This window comes from Triticum dicoccoides, chromosome 4A (genome assembly GCF_002162155.2).
Source record: "Triticum dicoccoides isolate Atlit2015 ecotype Zavitan chromosome 4A, WEW_v2.0, whole genome shotgun sequence".
NCBI classification, from domain to species: domain Eukaryota; kingdom Viridiplantae; phylum Streptophyta; class Magnoliopsida; order Poales; family Poaceae; genus Triticum; species Triticum dicoccoides.
Window position 1 is genome coordinate 504244413 of NC_041386.1, and position 5148 is coordinate 504249560.

The window sequence follows — 5148 nt, forward strand, 5'->3', positions numbered from 1 at the left end:
AACTCTCATGCTGCATGCAAGGATTTCTGAAAACTTTGATAGACTGGAAACAGTGGCAGACCACCCCTCGGAATCCACCTGTGCGATCCCTGAGCAGCTTGCAATTTGCACGTGCATGCATGACATATCTCAGTAATTTGAAATGAGCCCAGTTTCATTGAACCGATGCTTGGCACAAGGGACGCAGGAAGCAACGAATACCGATCTGACTTCCCTACTTCCAGATCAAGAGAACACGCAAAGAACATATAAAAAATAGCACGAAGTTCATGGCATATAGAAAATTAACAGGTCGATATGGAGGAGGCGGAGCTTGGCCTGCCACTATGCTCGAGCTAGCAGGGATGGCTGAGCCGCCGAGGTCAAACCACCACGGCACCACCGTCGTGGGCATCCTTTTGCCGCCATAGCTGACGCTCCAACCCTGCCTCTCGTCCGCTCCTTTCTCTCCTTGCTCACATCTCTCCCTGTCCAAACTCTCTCTTCTCTCCCTCGACAGGAACCGGAGAACGCCGCCGCCATGGGCGACCATGGAGCTCAGTGCCCCGCCTTCCTCCACCTCGCTCGTGACCCCCTCTACACCAGATCCACCTAGAGCCAAGCCTTCTGCCGCGTCTTCAACTGGCGTTATCCGGATGAGAACTCCAGCGCCGCCCGCTTCGATCCCGAGCACCGTCGTCTTCGGTCCCTGCATTGAGCGAGACGACCTCCGCGTTGACCACGCGCTCGATATGGCAGCCCAGCCGCTCGCCCGCGTCTGAGCCACGCCACCCCAACCCAGCTCTTGCAGCACCCAGCCGGCCCACACCAAAAAAACTCGTTCTATGCAGGCCCAAGCCCAACAACGGAACTAACGAATCTAGGAGCTACGTAAGCAATTTTCGTGCGATATAACGACAGAACAACCGCGGAGCAATAGTACCACCTCGTATGTAGAAAATAATATATAGGTAAAAAGAAATGAAAGCGGAAATTCACGGGAAAAAATGTATTGTAACGGTGAACTCAAAAAACTCAATCCGTGCTTTATTATTAGGAAAAAGATAGCACATATGCCAACATAATGTTTAGAAAACAGAAAAGTAATTTATTACCACTCAAATGTTGCAACAGGTGTTGAGTTGGCGATGAAATTGGGTATTGAAAAACTTTGTCTCAAGACAAACAATCAAGGTGTGGCACCTGCTTTCCAATCAAGAGATCAAGACCGTTCGAGCATTCGAGGTTTAGCCCTTTTCTAGAAGAGATCAAGGAGTTGCTTGCTGGTGTGAATGAGCACCGGGTGATCTGGTCGAGGTGACTGGCGAACAAAGCGACTGGTATTCTTATGAGGGAAGGCTATGTTAATAAGTTGTGAAAAACTTGGTTTAATGTATCCCATTTTTTTATCCATGATGTATTTTGGACGAAATGGTCGTGAACTAAAGAATAAATAAAGTAGTGATTACCCTAAAAATAGTAAAACAAAATTAAAGTACGAACAAGAATTCACGCATCAAATGTTACGAACTAAGAAGGTTTGAATTATTTGAATTGAGGGTCTTCGTCAAAAGGAAGGATTCAAGCCAATACTTAACAACACTTTATATGAGCATTGGGATCAAAAGGCTAATCTGGGTTAATATTTGGTGCATACCTCAGCTTGAGTACATCCACACTATATCATCGGCTCACTTTTGTGGTAACCCAAAATATATTAATAGACTTATTAAATTACATCGAAACTGTGTTTCAGTCATTCAGTAAATCCGTTTATTTGCGTCTGTTGTAACAAACAAATCAACAAATTTATCATCAGAAAAACATCATAAGCAAACACTATGCAACACGATCTTCCTCTCTTTTTCATCTGCAAAGTACTCAATATAGTGCGCCTCTGGTTCAGCTCCAATAATAGCAGCACTAACACCGAAGATCGTCATAAAATTAAAAAATCACCACAACTCTCTCTTCTCACTCTGATCTCTCTCTCTCTCTCTCTCTCAACCCCATTGATCCATCTTATAAGAAGCATCAAACAACCTGCTTCATCTCATCTCATCGAACAACAACATAGTACAAAAGAATATCATCTCATCTCTCTCTGTGTCTCCATCTGACTACACCGAAGGTCCACGAACAACTATTTGTCACAAAAATATGTATCTCTCTCATCTCTGTCCCCATCCCGAGCCCGTCTCCAGCATCGCGCCATGCCCACCGCTCCTGCCATGCTCCAGCGTCATGCTGCAATAGGAAAGCAATTATATTTCACACTAAAAATCTTTGATTTATTTCCACTACACACGTGCCTATCCTATCCTCTAATTCCTATGCTCCTGTAACCACTGATACTCTCTCTCTCTCTCTCTCCTCATTAGTTTTGCTTAAGCATCCAAAAAAATTAGAGCAAAAGAGCAGTAGTAGCAGCTCCGTGTGATGGCTGATGCGGTGGCGCTGAACTCCACAGGTTCAGCTCCAATAGTAGCAGCACTAACACCGAAGATCGTCATAAAATTAAAAAATCACCACAACTCTCTCTTCTCACTCTGATCTCTCTCTCTCTCTCTCTCTCTCTCTCTCTCTCTCAACCCCATTGATCCATCTTATAAGAAGCATCAAACAACCTGCTTCATCTCATCTCATCGAACAACAACATAGTACAAAAGAATATCATCTCATCTCTTTCTGTGTCTCCATTTGACTACACCGGAGGTGCACGAACAGCTATTTGTCACAAAAATATGTATCTCTCTCATCTCTGTCCCCATCCCGAGCCCGTCTCCAGCATCGCGCCATGCCGCACCGCTCCTGCCATGCTCCAGCATCGTGCTGCAATAGGAAAGCAATTATATTTCACACTAAAAATCTTTGATTTCTTTCCACTACACACGTGCCTATCCTATCCTCTGATTCCTATGCTCCTGTAACCACCGATACTCTCTCTCTCTCTCTCTCTCCTCATTAGTTTTGCTTAAGCATCCAAGAAAATTAGAGCAAAAGAGCAGCAGTAGCAGCTCCGTGTGATGGCTGACGCGGTGGCGCTGAACTCCACAGGCCACGGTGCAGCTGGAGCTAGGACCGACAGGTCAAGCTCAGCGAGTCATGGTGCAAATTGCAGCCCACTGGAGGACCAGCGCACGCACGGCTGGGTGAGGGCAGGCACAAGCAGAGCATGCATGCCACCGGCGCGCAGCACACACGGCCACCGGATTCCCCACAACGAACAACCTTGTCCAGGAGGTCCACAACCTTGAGATCTCCTTCCCCGCGCAAGGACTCGGCCGAATTCACCCTGAAGCCCTCGCCATCATCCTCCAACTCCAAGTCCGAGTATCGTCGTTCGTCGTCGATTACATTGTCGTTGCTGCTTTCCCCGGCCTCACCGACCTCGCCGTCGGGCTAACCGTGAGTCCCCGTAGCTTTTCCCTTTGTTTCCCTCTCTCATTAGGAGTTTAGAACCCGTAGCTGACGCCATGGTTACTGCCACCTCGCCATGGCTGGTCCTCTCTGTCCGGACCGAGCTTTGACGCCGCATGTCTGGTCCCTAAAAACAGGAGTGCGAAGTTGCTCGGTCCGGTCCGGTCTAGACCGCCGGCGGCCGGTCCAAACGGCAGCTCGATCGGTGAGGGCCCGACCCCTGTCCACCCTCAGCTCGATCGGCATATCGGCCAGCGCCCACTCGATTGTGCTCGACGAAGTGTCTGTCCCCGCTGTGAACAGGTTCTGTGATGGTGGTATGCGTGAGCCGGCCAACATAAATGCATGTGCACGTCTGTGTGTGTGTGTGTGTGTGGATTACCCTAGAGGCGATGGAGTACGTACGTTAAGTACAGCTTTGATGTTGAGGTCTGTGACGCCGTCCCCCCGTCCTCCGCATGGCCACGACATGCGATCAGCCGGTCGACAAGGTTTGTACGGCGGCTCCCGTCTTGCTTCCTGTTAGCCATGGCCACCTCGTGATCGGACAGCAACCGGCTCCAGGCCCTGTCCAGCCTTGTTGTTAGCCGCCGCATCCTCCGGCCGAGTCCCTGCAGGTCCATCCATGCTACTGCCGGCACAAAGTCGCCGATGTTCACCAACCCCGCCGTGGTCATCAGCTCCACCACCATCTCCTTGAACTCCCTCGTGGCCTCGCCGCCAGCCTCGTCGAGCACTCGCCGACCCACCACCGCCTGTCCAATCATGTTTGCCATTGCGCCGAACAGAAACTCCGGTACCTCCAATGCCTCGCCCCGCCGGCTCATCGCACGGACCATACGGCCGACCTCCCCGTGGCGCGTGTCGGCCCAGTCGGCGAGCGCCTTGGGGTCAAGGAGGCCCGCGCTGAACTCCCGGAGCAGGCGGCGCCACTTGGGGCCATAGGGCGCGAAAACAAGGTCCTGGGCGCCGTACGCCAGCACCTTTGGCGCGCCGTCGTCCACCGGGGGGTCGAGGAAGCTGCCGCCGTGGTCCTTGAGCAGGAGGCGCGCCGACTCTGGCGTGGAAGCGACGACGAGGCCTTGCCTTCCAAGGTCAGGTGCATGATGGGGCCGTGCAGCCTAGCCAGGGCTGCGAGTGCTCGGTGCGGTGCCCGGCCCAGCAGGGGCAGCGCTCCAACCACCGGGTAGCCCCGCGGGCAGGGTGGCAAAGGCAGCGACGCCCGTTTGCTCCGGAGAATGACCCCTGTGAGATAGTGGACAAGCACGTACGTGAACGCTAGGACGACCAGCTCTCGAGACATGGTAGCACTACTACCCAACTCCATAATCCATCTCGTGCTGCACTACCGAAGTACTACACATGAGTGAAGAATTTTATAGGGCTAGCCGTGTGCGTGCGGCGCCCAGGTCCAGCCGGACGAAATTTAGTACCACCTTATTTATATTACGATTTTATAGCGTATTATGACATGAAAAGAAAGCGTATTGTGACGGTGAACCCACGAAGTCAATCCGTGCTTTATTATTAGAGAAAGATTAGGGAGAGATATGTAGTAAAATAAGATATAAATATTGGTTCAGTTTTGTATTCTTATAGAAAACATGTTCAGTTTTGCATTCTTATAGAAAAATAGAACTGAGCTGTGCGTCGTCTTGAAAAAACAAACATAACTTGAGTTGTTGATGTTATAGACAAGCCAGGTTGGGAGGCCCAAAGGCCTCTTGATACCTGCTGGATCCAAAAAAT

The 5148-nt window shown here is 50.5% G+C and overlaps 1 pseudogene; it reads right to left on the bottom strand.

The window, feature by feature from the left end:
- Positions 1–3459: 3459 nt before the first annotated feature.
- LOC119283588 lies at positions 3460–4726 on the bottom strand (annotated as a pseudogene).
- Positions 4727–5148: the final 422 nt, after the last annotated feature.